Genomic DNA, 14,254 nt, shown 5'->3' with positions numbered 1-14,254 from the left:
CGACGGACCAGTCCCCTGGGAAAGATGGATCAGGTCCCGGACCAGGTGGATGTTGTCCTGGATGGACCGGCCCGGGATCGTGTAGGACTGGTCGGGGTGGATCATGTGGGCCAGCACTGAGCCCAGGCGAGTAGACATAGCCCGGGCAAAGATCTTACAATCCGTGTTGAGGAGGGAGACTGGACACCAGTTTTTAAGCAGGCGGAGATCGCCCCTCTTCGGCAGCAGGACGATGATCGCTCTGCGCCACGAGAGGGGCATCTCCCCGGTCACCAGGCTTTCCCCCAGGACCCGCACATAATCGTCCCCCAAGACATCCCAGAACGCCCTGAGGAACTCCACGGTCAGCCCGTCCAGCCCCAGGGATTTGCCCCTCGAGAGCTGGCGGAGGGCGCCAGTCAGCTCCGCCAACGTGAGCGGAGCCTCCAATCCTTCGGCGCGCTCCGAGCTGACCTGCTGCAGGTCCTCCCACAAAACTCTGCGCGCATCCTCGCTGGACGGATCCGGAGAGAACAACGCATTGTAATAAGTACGGACCAGGAGGCCCATTCCCTCCGGATCCGTGATGGAGGATCCGTCGTCGGCCAGCAGCTCGACGAGCTGCTTACGGACCCCCTGCCATTTTTCCAGCGAGTAGAAAAAGGGTGAGGCGCGGTCCAAATCTTCCAGGATCTGGATCCGCGACCTCACGTACGCGCCTCGGGACCCTATGAGCTGCAGGTCCCTCAGCGCGCCCTTCTTCTCTTTCTACGCCTGCCACAGGGCTGGGTCCACGACGGCATGACCGAGGCGGGACTCCAAGTCGAGCACCTCCCTCTCAAGGCGCCCGATCTCGGCTTCCCGCCTCTTGGTCGACCCCTTCGCGTACTCCTGACAGAAGACGCGGATGTGAGTCTTGCCCACATCCCACCATAGCCTCAATGAGGGGAAGCCCCCCTGCTTCCTTCTCCAGTCGGCCCAGAATCGACAGAACGAGTCCCGAAATCGCTCGTCCTCCAGCAGCCGGTTGTTAAAGTGCCAGTACGCGGACCCCGCCCGCGTGCGGAGCGGAGTGAACTCCGCCCACACCAGGCGGTGGTCCGAGCACGGCACCAGCCGCATGGAGGCCGCCGAGACGCGGGAGACGTACGCCTGCGAAATGTAGAGGCGGTCGATTCGCGACCCTCCCCCTCCAGACCTCCACGTGAAGGCGCTGGAGTCGGGATGGAGATTCCGCCAGACGTCCACCAAGTTAAGGGAGCTGATCAGTCCCCTCAACTTCTCCACCGACGCTTGGCCGCGCTGGGGACTGGAGCGATCCCCCACCTCGAGGGTGCAGTTAAAATCCCCCCCGAGGATGATGCACTCGCCGCTATCGATGGAGCTCAAGAGAGCGGACACTTCTTCAAAGAAGCGCGCTTGCAACGCACCGGGCCTGGGCGCGTACACGTTCACAAAGTGGAGCGGCACGCTACCCAGGCGAACGGCGAGGTGGAGCAAGCGGCCCGGCACTAGCTCCTTGACCCCCAAGATCTCCGGCTGAAAAGTCGGGGCCAACAAGATAGCCACCCCACTAGAAATAGGGGTGAGGTGACTCATGTAGACCCCACCCTGCCACTCCAGGAGCCAGGTGGCTTTGTCTCCCGGAACAGTGTGGGTTTCCTGCAGAAAGCTCACCGCATATCTCCCTTCCCTGAGGACTGAGAGATTGTGAAATCTGCGGTGAGACCCCCTGCTGCCGTTGATGTTGAGGCTGGCTATGGTTATCTTCATGTCAAAGGTACTTAAAACCCGTCACCAACAGCTCACTGTGAGGAGGGAGTGGAAGTGCACCTGGCCCTCCACTCCCCCAGCAACCCATTGAGGAACACATTAAAACGGCGCCTCTCAACCAGTTTCACGCCCGCGCGTTTGCCCGCTATCTTAAGGGCGGCACGGACGGACTGGATGATCAGCGCCAGATTCGACCAGCGGTTGAGGGCCAGCTGAACTTTATTGCGGCAGCCCCTGCAAACCGCGAGGAAATCCCAGAGTGCCGCCGTGGGGATGAGAGGAGATTCGGTGGGAGGCACGAGGGACTCCACCACCTCACTGGCGATGGAATCAAGGTCATCCTCCGTGCCCCTCACCAAATCCCCATCCTCCTCCGGGTCATCACCGCCAGCGGCCGACACATCCACCACACACTGTGGGGCGGACGTCCCGGCCGCGCCAGCTGGTCCCGCCTCCATCACGATCCCACCCCCAGGATCGATAGCGAAGGAGTCCTCTCTGGGTTCTCTTGTGAAACTGGAGCCTGTGGGTGCCAGCAGTTCAGGACCCCCCTCCACCTCCATCCCCAGGCCTATGAGTGGTCTAGGGGAGATAGAAGTTCCCGACTCCTGAAATCCAGCCGGAGCCGAGACTGGAGGCGGAGAGAGGAGGCCCCCTCCCGCTCCGCCAGCACCCACAGGCCCAGCAGATGGGGCAGCATTCTCGGTTATAACCGGGTCGGGTGTCACCTGGTTGGTGGTGGACTCCGGCTGGGAGGGCCGACCCTTTGGGGCCCCGCCCTCCCCTCTACTCAGGGCACCCAACCCAGTGGCAGTGGCAGAATGGGCGGCATCACCAGGCTCCCCCACAACAAGCAGGGCTCCACTGGCTTCCCCTGGAGGGGCCGCACGTACAGGTGTCTCCCCCTCCACTCCATCCTGAGGAATAGGGAGCTCCTGCCCGGACTTTGCAGCCTTGATGTTGGTGGTGGTGGTAGGGGAAACCTGGGGACCTGAAACAGGAGACAGTTCCCCTCCAACAGATGGGCCCTGCGCCTCAGGGCCCCTTGTCACCTCTGTGGAGGGGTGCCTTCTCCTCTTTTTCCCAGTTGGGTGCAGAGGCTCAGAGACCTCCATGTCATCAGAGGCCTCCGCACTCTCTTTTTTCTTATTCACCCTGGGCCTAAGCCCAGCCCTGGGGCAAGTTGACTCCCCGAAATCGGGCTTTGTGCTGAGCTCAGACTCGGGTTGTGTCAATATGTCCAAGGGACGCGCCTCTCGACGTTTATGTTTCTTACGCGCCTTCATTCCACTTGGACGGGCACCCTCCCCCCTGCCGGAGGCCGTGAAAACCACAGCCTCCGATACTGACTGAATGGTATCTGGTAGAGGTGTAGGGGGGGTGGGAGGAGGTGCAGCGGCGCTACCTTGGGCTGCCGAGTTGGAGTTGACAGCCGGGAGGTTGGGGCAGTTCTTACGAACATGCCCCACCCCCTTACAGACATGGCACCGCACCCCATCCAAGGTCCAGAAGACATGGTAGGCCGTCCCCTGGAACTCTGTATTGAACTGGCCCTCTGTAACCTCCTCCCGCGCCAACTGTATGAATAGCTGGCGGCGGAAGGAGTACACATGCCGGAGGCTGTTCTCCCGAAGCCCGAGCGGGACTGGGGTGAGCACCGTCTTTACCTCCCCCAGATGGTGCAGGTGGGGAAGGAGGAGTTCACCAGGAATGAAGGGCGGGACGTTGGATAAAATGACCCTTTGCGCAGTGGCCTCCAGGGGGTCCACTGGCAGAAAGGTCCCGCCCACAGTGAGCCCCTTGTTCAGAGCCAGGGACACCGCCCGCTCGGTCTTCAGGAAAAACACTGCCTTCCCGTACATTTTAGAGGCTGCAACAGTGGCCGAAGGGCTGACAACCTCGGCCATTGCTTTCACGCATGCCTCTATCGTCATGTTTGGGTGGACGTAACTCTTGACCCCATGCTTCGATGTTAATAAAGCAAACGGTGACGGGGCAACAGGTGCAGCTGCAGCAGCATATGTACGGGAAGGCCCCGCCACCGGCAAAAGAGGGCTTGCCATGGGGTCTAAGAGCTACGTCCACCCCCAAGAAGCAAAGCAATTTTACACAATTGAAACAAAACAAACAAACTTTAAAGAAAGTGGAGTGGGAGTAGAGGAGGATAGGGGTAGGAAGGTAAGGGAAAAAGGGGGGAAAGGTGACTGAGGCGACTGAGTGGAGGAAGGGAGAGAAAGGCTGAAAGGAACCCGTGTTGTACTTGCTCTGGGAGTGTTTGGTGGGACAGTGTAGAGGGAGCTTTACTCTGTATCTAACCCGTACTGTACCTGCTCTGGGAGTGTTTGATGGGACAGTGTAGAGGGAGCTTTACTCTGTATTTAACCCGTGCTGTACCTGCTCTGGGAGTGTTTGGTGGGACAGTGTAGAGGGAGCTTTACTCTGTATTTAACCCGTGCTGTACCTGCTCTGGGAGTGTTTGGTGGGACAGTGTAGAGGGAGCTTTACTCTGTATTTAACCCGTACTGTACCTGTCCTGGGAGTGTTTGGAGGGGTATTTGGTGGGATTTTTAAATAAATTGAAAGTGCAATTTGGAGTGGATTAGCTGTTGACAGACTGAGCGAGGAAGTGGCTAGAAGCAGAGAGTATTGTTCACGGTTATTGTGAGTTGCTGGTCTTGGTCCAGGAACACTTCCTCCCTTGTATGTGTGAATAAACACCAGCAGACAAGTGGGTTAGCAGTTTGAAACTACAAGACAGTACTGTCGGGATAGCAGAGGTTACAGTCACCCCAAGGATGTATTACAGGCCTGGAGTTGATGGGGTTCTGACAGCTGCTCCTGGGCGGCTCTCTTCCCAGTCTAGGAGCAGCAGATGCTGTGCATGGTCCATTTTCAGAGAGCGCACAAAATCTTGGGTGTCTTCAAGGCTGAAATTGAGAGGGAGTTGCACAGTAGGGAGGAATGTGATGTGATAACCACCTCTAGAGACAGGCTGACCAATGCAAAACACATTGCATGTTTGTGACACAAATATCACTTGCAAGCTGAAATATGTAAACACTCACACAAACAGGGTTTTTATAGCTACGGAGAATTTACTGCCACTTTGTGCTATTTGAGTGAAACTGATAACATTCCCCCCGTCCCTGCTCCAAATAGCACTGATTCCTGTCAAGATCCCTCCAGAGCCCTCGTTCACATGGCCATTCTTCATGTGTGAACCTACATAGTAAGTTTGGAATGGGCTATTTGACATGGGCAGCATCACCACTGGATTCGGCCCTGTCCTCAGCCGAGATCTACACACAGTTTTTCCTCTGGAAAGTGATCAGGAGCTGGAAACCCTTCACCCTCATCACTGAACTGGAGTGTCAGCCTGGATTATGTGCTCTAATCACTGGAGTGGGACTTGAACCCACAACATTCTGACTCAGGTGAGAGTGCTACCCACTAGTCGCCCCCTAGTTAACTCAAGCCGCTTCAACTCTCTCTCTTCGCATTCCTTCCAGAATATTCTTTCTCTTCCCTCCTCAAATTCAAGTTTCCTCTGTTCCAATTGTATCTTTGCGAACAATACCATGTTGGAGTCTCCTTCTAACCTTGTTTCTGCTTCTTCGGATTCAAGGGAAAAATGTTGGCCACTAGCCTTAGGAGTTCAGACTTTCTAGCCTTGCCACGTACAGTGATCCCACACTGCTCAGCCGTGTTCCTCAATTCCTCCATAGACAGTGCTTTTAACTTATCCCAAGTTACTTCACCCTGGCTTGGAGAGCTACCAGCTTCAGTTGCAGACATGTTAGTATTCAATCACACACGACCAGGAGAAAACCTGTATTGAAATCTTGCTTTTTTTTGCCTGGGAACAATTTGGCTTCCCAATTCCAATTTCTCTTGTTTGTCTGTGGGTTAATTCTGGACGCTAGCCCCCAGATTTCTGTTAAGACCAGGTGAGAAAGATGTCTAGGGGCCCCTTTCAGCCTTCACCTGGTCTTACTGCAACAGGGTTTAAATTTTAAACACACCATGTTTTGAGCTCCCTCTTGGTGAATCTTTGCTCACCACTTTCCACTTTTAAGGCAAAGAAACCAGCACAAACAGGCTTTCTTAGGTTTAAAGAAGAAAAGTTGAAATTTTGTTAAACTTAATCTTTAATTTGGTTAACGCTTACGGATACATGACACGCCCACGCTAGCATGCATACGCGATACACATGCAGATAAAGACAGACAGAAAACAGAAGAAATAAAGTGGAAGGGTTTGAGGCAATATCTGAGGAGGTTTTCTGTTACGGGTCTTCGAGCTCACTCTCGGGTCGTTGATTGTAGGTAGATCTTGCTTTTTGTTGGGGTCTAGTATTCTTCTTAAATTTTGTTCACTGTAGGCCGACTTTTCTCTTGTGGGGTTCACGTGTCTTCAGTGGATTCAGAAGCTGGTGAGAAAGAGATGGGAGCAGGCAGACAGTCAGGCAGGAGAGGCTGTGGTGAGCCAGCCAGGAGAGTTCTTCTCAGTCCAAGAGCATTCTGCTTTCTGCAGGCTCTCAGTTCAAACGGTACAATTCAAAAAGCCCCAGGTTGCCAAGCAGGTTAGTCATGTGACTAACTGGTCTGACATTGTCTTGGCTCTGTGTATTGTATGTCAGGGAATGGTCCTTGGTCTTTTACAAGCACTCTCTGTTAATATGCAAATATCTTTTTTCCAGCCAAGGTCTGGCAGTCCTTGTAACAGGTCTTCTCTTCTTCTCAGCGACAATTTGAAATTTAATGTCCATATGGCAAACTTAATATGCCTCGTTCATGCCAGATTGGGGCCTGCATGACACATGGAAGAGGGTTTCAGCAGCAGATGAGCTAAGGGAGGGTCATAGATGGGCTATGCTACGGAGGTGAAAATGGGCAGGCTTGGTGAGGGAGAGGGTATGGGGTCTGAAGCTCAGCTCAGGGTCAGATAAGATGCCAAGGTTGCAAACAGTCTGGTTTAGTCTCAGGCTGTTGTCAGGGAGAGGAATACAGTCATTTGCTAGAGAACGGAGTTTGCGATGGGCTCTGAAGACAGCAGCTTCAGTTTTCCCAACATTGAATTGTCGGAAATTTCAGCTCATCCAGTACATGATGTTAGACAAGCAGTGTGAGAAATCAGAGCCAGTGAAGGGGTCGAGAGAGGTGGTGATGAGGTCGAGTTGGCTGTTGTCAGCGTACGTGCAGAAACTAGCGTGCTTTCCGATGATGTCCCGTGCAGCCATGGTAACTGTTCGACCTGTCACTGTTGTCCTTCGATTCTACAGCAGGTCCTCTGTTTAGGAGTGAGTGGGGGTCCTATTCATGTGAGGCTGGAGTGACTGCCTTGTTTAATTAACAGATGCTATCTATGAGTGGCATCTGGTACCCACATAGTGCAAGGGAGGGGCCCTGCCTACCCCAAGTGTTTTGTTACTTAGGGAAAGCATCACGAGGTGATGGGTGTGTTACAGAGTACGTCCTTTGCCAAGCAAGCCTTTTTAAAGAGGTGCAATATGTACAGCAAGCTGCCGAAATATGTATGTGTAGTACAAGTACAAGGCGGTTGTGATCAAACTGTAAAGTGGTCAGGGCAGATCACACCTCGAGTACTGTGTCCAGTTGTGCTCGCTGAGACAGAAGGGAGTATTTACTTACAGGTTGCAAATTCCCCTCCAAGCCATACAGCATCCTGACTTGGAACTGTATTGCCATTCCTTCACTGTCTCTGGGTCAAAATCCTGAAACTCCTTTCCTAACAGCACTGTGGGTGTACTTAAACCCCAAGGACTACAGTGGTTCAAGAAGACAGCTCACCACTTCTCAAGGGCAATTATGGATGGGCAATAAATGCTGGAACAGCCAGCGACTCCCACATCCCATGAAAGAATGAATAAAGAGGCAGTGCAGAGAGGAGCCATGAGGCTGATCGCAGTGTCGGGGCTGAGTCATGGGGAAAGTCTGGAGAGACTGGGACTCTTCAGCCTGGAAAGGAGGTTGATCTTATTCAGGAGCCTTTTGGGCCTCCTTATCTCGAGAGACAATGGATACGCGCCTGGAGGTGGTCAGTGGTTTGTGAAGCAGCGCCTGGAGTGGCTATAAAGGCCAATTCTGGAGTAACAGGCTCTTCCACAGGTGCTGCAGAGAAATTTGTTTGTTGGGGCTGTTGCACAGTTGGCTCTCCCCTTGCGCCTCTGTCTTTTTTCCTGCCAACTACTAAGTCTCTTCGACTCGCCACAATTTAGCCCTGTCTTTATGGCTGCCCGCCAGGAGTATGAGATTGTTAAGGGTACAGAAAGAGTTAATGCAGAAGAATAAATTAAATTAAACTGCGAGTGCAGGACGAGGGGACACAGGTTCAAAACTGGTTATAGGTAATTTTAGGACTGACTATCAGGTAATTCTTCTTCATACCAAAGAAAGAACTTGCATTCATATCGGCCTTTCATAACCTCAGGACATCCTAAAGCGCTTAGCAAAAAATGAAGACATTTTTGAAGTGTAATCACTGTTGTAATGTAGGAAACACGGCAGCCAATTGGCGCACAGCAAGATCCCACAGACAGCAACGAGGTGATGACCAGTTAGTCTATTTTAGTGATGTAGGTTGAGCAATATATACTGGCCATGACATCAGGGAGAACTCCGCTGCTCTTCGAAATAGTATCATGGGATCTCTTACATCCACCTAAGAAAGCAGATGGGGCCTCGGTTTAATGCCTCATCCGAAAGATGGCACCTCTGACAGTTCAGTATTCCCTCAGTACTGCACCGGAGTGTCAGCCTGGATTATGTGCTCAGGTCTTTGTAGTGGGACTTGAACTCACAACGTTCCTACTGTGAAGCGGTCCTGCTACCCACTGAGCCAATGTGATTAGCATAAGCAGCAGAAAGCCACACATCGGCTGGAGATCAGAATCAGGTTGCAGCTCCTGTACACTGAGTTTCAGTGCTTATCTAACTGGGTCAAGTAAATATTTAACCTGCAGTTTGTATGTGAAATATAGAAATACTGTCTGAGCAGAACTGGCGGAGACATTTGAAGAGTGCAGAGTAAAACTGTGTATAACTATTTTATTCTGTGTTTGATGAAGAATTATACTCCTCAGGATGAGGGTGTAGGTGCTCAGGAAACAGACACTATTTTACAGTCCTTGTCAGGGGCAAACATCCCCGGGACTGGTGTAGTTGTGCCAGGAGAGAAGAGCTGCTCCCTCTGCCTGATGAGCTGCTGGGTTGTCACGGAGGTTGTGGGGGAGGGGCAGCAACAGCAACACAAATTTGCATTTATATAGGGTGGATGTTTGGTCAAAGTGGGAGACTTTAAGGAGTGTCTTAAAGGAGGAGAGAGAGGCAGTGAGGTTTTGGGAGGGAATTACAGAGCTTAGGGCAAGGCAGCTGAAGACGTAGCCACCAATGGTGGAAAATCAGGGATGCATGAGAGTCCAGAATTGAATGCGCACAGATATCTCGGAGGTTTGTCGGGCTGAAAGAGGTTTTGGAGATGGGGAGGAGCAAGGCTATGGAGGGATTTGAAAACAAGTTTGAGAATTTTTAAATTGAGGTGTCGCTGGACTGGGAGCCAGCGTTGGTCAGCGAGCACAGGGACGATGGGGCAAACTGGACTTGGTGCAAGTTAGTATATGGGCATCAGAGTTTAGGATGAGCAAAAGTTCATAGAGAATGGTGATTGGGAGGCCAGCTAGAGAGCATTGGAACAGTCAAGTCCGGAGGTAAGAAAGGCGTGGATGAGGAACCTCGTCCAACTGGCTGTTTGTCAGGTGTGAGCCTTGAAGGTGAGAGTTGATTGCAGAGGGCAGCATAGCCGAGTCATTTCCTGTTCATTTCCTCTCTCTGTTCAGCCTTTGACGCTGTTGACTGTGCCATCCTCCTCCAACAGTTGTTCAACTGGGTGTCACTACACTCGCCTGGTTCTATGTAAACTCTTGACACCCAGCTCTACCTCACCATCACCTCCCTTGATCCCTCTGTGCTGTCATACAGACTGCAGCTTAACCAGGCTGCATGTTGGACAGTTTCTTCAAGTAAACATTGGGAAGACTGAAGCCAATGTCTTTGGAGCTGCCACAAGCTCTGAATCCTTCCACACCATTTCCATCCCCATTCCTGATCACTGTCTCATATCGAATCAAACTGTTGGCAGTGACAGTAACCTATCTGACCCAGAGTTAAGCTTTTGACTATATATCTGCTTCATCAGAAAGACTGCCTGCTTCCACCCCCGTAACATTGCCCGTCTCAGCCCCACCTCAGCTGACCTGTTGCTGCCCGTGTCCTTACTCTTGCCATGTCCCATTCAACTATCACCCCTGTGCCCATTCACCAACATTAGCTTCCAGTCCGGCCACATCTCTACTTTAAAATTTTCATCCTTGTTTTCCAATCCCTCCATTGTCTCACCACCCCCCTGGCCCCCCCCTCCACCACCCGCCTTCCTATCTCTATAATCTCCTCCAGCCTAACAGTCCTCCAAGATATCTGCACTCCTTTAATTCTGGCCTCTAATGCATACTGATTTTAATTGCTCCACCATTGGTGGCCATACCTTCAGCCCTAAGTTCTGGAATTCCCTCCATAAACCTTTTTGATTCTCTAACCCTCTCTCCCCCTTTAAGACATTTCTTGAAACCAAGCTTTTGGTCATCTGTCATATTTTGTCTGATAGTGCTCTTGGGATGTTCTGCTATGTGAAAGGTGCTATATAAATACAAGTTATTCTTGTTGAGTTGGAGGTCAGCAGGATTAGGAACTGCTCTCGCCCATTGCCTGTGAGCAGGGTGAGTGAAGGTGGCAGGATGTGGTGAAAGAGCCTGCAGAGTGGCTTCCTGCTGACAATCGTTCTGTTCGTCTTTTATTTGTGTTCTTTGTTAGTCTGATTACAATCAGGAGCAGGCAACCTTATCAATGGCACACCCAACTTAGTAAAGCGCCCTCTACACTGTCCCATCAAACACTCCCAGGGCAGGTACAGCACAGGATTGGCTGGAGAGTTTGGAGCACTTCCTGTGTGCAATTAGGTGAATCAGCTGCACCTCAGCAGGGAGCTGGAACTGTAAGGAGAGTGGAGAGAGCTGTAACTTACAGCTTCAACTGTGGAACTGTTACTAATTTTCAAGAACAGAGAAGACCTGCAAGTCATTCTGGAGTGGTGGGTGTTGGAGCACCAGAGAACCTTTTTTGTTTGGACTTTGGGGGAGGGAGGAGGCGCCGGATGTTCCGGGGTGGGGCTGCCAAATTGTATAGGGAGCCCCCGTACTTGCTGTTGTGTTTTTCGCCCATCCTTCACAAAGTGGGGCGGTGGGTGGGGGGGGGGGGGCTCCCTCCCCACGTCAACTGCGTGGCTCGGGACGGCTGGAGCTGCCCGGCTGAAGAAAGTCTTTATACAACAGCAGGAAAAGGAGAGAACCAGGCGGCTCTAGCCAACCCAGGCGAAGAACCCTCCCCTGACTGGAAGACTGGATTGTAGACTCTGCAGTAAGGTGCTCCAACCAGCAACATCCTCACAGCCCTTGTCTTCCTTCCAACACTTGGCTACCTATCCTCTCCTCTCCTTTGCCTTTTCCTTTCCACCTCTATCCTCCTCTACTCCCCACCCACCCCCCACAATCATATTGCGTAAGTTTAAAAAAAAAGAAACTGTTGTTTGCTTTGTTTCTTAGGAGTGGATGTGGCTCTTCGACCCCAAGGCAAGCCCCTCTTCGCTGGTGGTGGGGCCTTCTCGCACATATGCTGCTGCTGCACCTGTTGCCCCGTCACCGTTTGAGCTGATAACATCAAAGCATAGGGTCAAGAGCTACATCCACTCTGATATGTCAATAGAGGCATGCGTGAAAGCAATGGCTGAGGTTGTCAGCCCTTCGGCCATTGTTGCTGACTCTAAAATGTACGGGAAGACTGTGTTTTTCCTGAATACTGAGTGGGCGGTGTCCCTGGTCCCGAGCAAGGAGCTCACTGTGGGCGGGACCTTTCTGCCAGTGGACCCCTTGGAGGCCACTGCGCAAAGGGTCATTTTGTCAAATGTCCCACCCTTCATTCCTGGTGAGCTCCTCCTTCCCCACCTGCACCATCTGGGTGGGGTAAAGACGGGGCTCACTCCAGTCCCGCTCGGTCTTCGGGAGAACAGGCTCTGGCATGTCTACTCCTTCCGCCGCCAGCTTTTTATGTAGCTGGCATGGGAGGAGGTTACGGAAGGCCAGTTTAGTGTTGTGTTCCAGGGGGTGGCTTACCGAGCTTTCTGGACCTTGGACAGGGCACGGTGCCATACCTGTAAGGGGGTGGGGCATGTTTGTAAGACCGCCCCAACCCCCGGGCAGCCAACTCCCACTCGGCATCCCAGGGTGGCGCCGCTGCACCTCCGCCCACTCCCCCAACACCTGCAACATCTACTGCTCGGGTGCTTCCGGAGGCCGTGGTTTTCATGGCTGCCAGTGGGGAGATGGACTCCCATCCGAGTGGAAAGAGGGCATGGCGTGAAACAAAACACCTGAAGGCGCGCCCCCTGGACATGGAAAAAAGACCTGAGCCTGAGCTCAGCCCTACGACTGATCCAGGGAAGTCCACCTGCCCCACGGCTGAGCTCAGGCCCATGAAACTTTGGTGGGGTGGGGGTGGGGGGCGCGAAGGGAGAAGCAGAGCCCTCTGCTGAGGTGGAGGTCTCTGAGCCTCCGCGTCCCTCCTGAAATAAGAAGAGAAGATATCCCTTCTCTGAAGAAGGTCCGGAAACATCGAGGTCCATCTCCTAGCAGGTGTCCTCATGCTCCCTCTGCCACCAGCACGATCTGGGCCTCGAGCCCTGGGTGGGAACCCTCCATCCCTCGGAACGGAGAGGGGCAGGGAGATGCCCCTGTAATCTTGTCCACTCCTGAGGTGGGGGGCCCACCCGTGGTGGGGGAGCCTGTGGACTCCACGGGAGAAATCCATCCTTTGGCCGATGGGTTGGGTGTCCTGGGTGGGGGCAAGACCTGTGCAGGTCCACCCTCCCAACAGCCTTTTTTTTATTCATTCATTATTGCCCATCCCTCATTGCCCTTGAGAAGGTGATGGTGAACTACCTTCTTGAACCATTGTAGTCCATTTGGGGTAGGTATACCCACAGTGCTGTTAGGAAGGGAGTTCCAGGACTTTGACCCAGCGCCAGTGAAGGAACGGCGAAATAGTTCCAAGTCAGGATGGTGTGTGACTTGGAGGGGAACTTGCAGATGGTGGTGTTCCCATGGATTTGCTGCCCTTGTCCTTCTAGTTGGTAGTGATGCGGGTTTGGAAGGTGCTGTCTAAGGAGCCTTGGTGCATTGCTGTAGTGAATCTTGTAGATGGTTCACACTGCTGTCACTGTGCGTCGGTTGTGGAGGGAGTGAATGTTTGTGGATGGGGTGCCAATCAAGCGGGCTGCTTTGTCCTGGATGGTGTCGAGCTTCTTGAGTGTTGTTGGAGCTGCACCCATCCAGGCAAGTGGAGAGTATTCCATCAAACTCCTGACTTGTAGATGGCGGATAGACTTTGGGGAGTCAGGCGATGAGTTGCTCACCGCAGGATTCCTAGCCTCTGACCTGCTCTTGTAGCCATGGTACTTATATGGCTATTCCAGTTCAGTTTCTGGTCAATAGTAGCCCCTAGGATGTTAATAGTGGGGGATTCAGCGATCGTAATGCCATTGAATGCCAAGGGGAGATGGTTAGATTCTCTCTTGTTGGAGATGGTCATTTCCTGGCACTTGTGTGGCACGAATGTTACTTGCCACTTATCAGCCCAAGCCTGGATATTGTCCAGGTCTTGCTGCGTTTCTACACGGACTGCTTCAGTATCTGAGGGGTCGCGCATGGTGCTGAACATTGTGCAATCATCAGCAAACATCCCAACTCTGACCTTATGATTGAAGGAAGGTCATTGATGAAGTAGCTGAAGATGGTTGGGCCCAGGACACTACCCTGAGGAACTCCTGCAGTGATGTCCTGGAGCTGAGATGATTGACCTCCAACAACCACAACCATCTTCCTTTGCGTTAGGTAAGACTCCAACCAGCGGAGAGTTTTCGCCTGATTCCCGTTGACTCCACTTTTGCTCGGACTCCTTGATGCCATACTCGGTCAAATACTGCCTTGATGTCAAGGTCAGTCACTCTCACCTCCCCTCTTGAGTTCAGCTGTTCTGTCCAGGTTTGATCCAAGGCTGTGATGAGGTCAGGAGCTGAGTGGCCCTGACGGAACACAAACTGAGCGTCACTGAGCAGGTTATTGCTAAGCAAGTGCCGCTTGATGGCACTGTTGATGACGCCTTCCATCACTTTACTGATGATTGAGAGCAGACTGATGGGGCGGTAATTGGCCAGATTGAACTTGTCCTGCTTTTTGTGTTCAGGACATACCTGGGCAATTTTCCACATTGCTGGGTAGATGCCAGTGTTGTAGCTGTACTGGAACAGCTTGGCTAGGGGCGTGGCAAGTTCTGGAGCACAGGTCTTCAGTACTATTGCCGGAATATTGTCAGGGCCC

The 14,254-nt window shown here is 52.7% G+C and overlaps 1 protein-coding gene across 4 annotated transcripts in view; it reads left to right on the top strand.

The window, feature by feature from the left end:
• Nucleotides 1–14,254, top strand: part of LOC137373083 (nucleus accumbens-associated protein 1-like) — a 76,173-nt gene that overhangs the window by 22,275 nt on the left and 39,644 nt on the right. Inside the window, exon 1 of one of the 4 annotated variants that reach the window (XM_068037942.1) lies at nucleotides 10,839–10,914. The exons of 2 other annotated variants lie outside the window; for them this stretch is intronic. The gene's annotated coding sequence lies outside the window, so the exon portion shown is untranslated. Of the gene's footprint in view, nucleotides 1–10,838; nucleotides 10,915–11,158; nucleotides 11,246–14,254 lie in introns of those variants that run through there. One more of the 4 variants, XM_068037941.1, reaches the window with a different exon arrangement.

Source organism: Heterodontus francisci, chromosome 8 (genome assembly GCF_036365525.1).
Source record: "Heterodontus francisci isolate sHetFra1 chromosome 8, sHetFra1.hap1, whole genome shotgun sequence".
Classification (NCBI taxonomy): Eukaryota; Metazoa; Chordata; class Chondrichthyes; order Heterodontiformes; family Heterodontidae; genus Heterodontus; species Heterodontus francisci.
The sequence above is the reverse complement of the archived record's forward strand: the minus strand, read 5'-3'. Positions and strand labels throughout refer to the sequence as shown.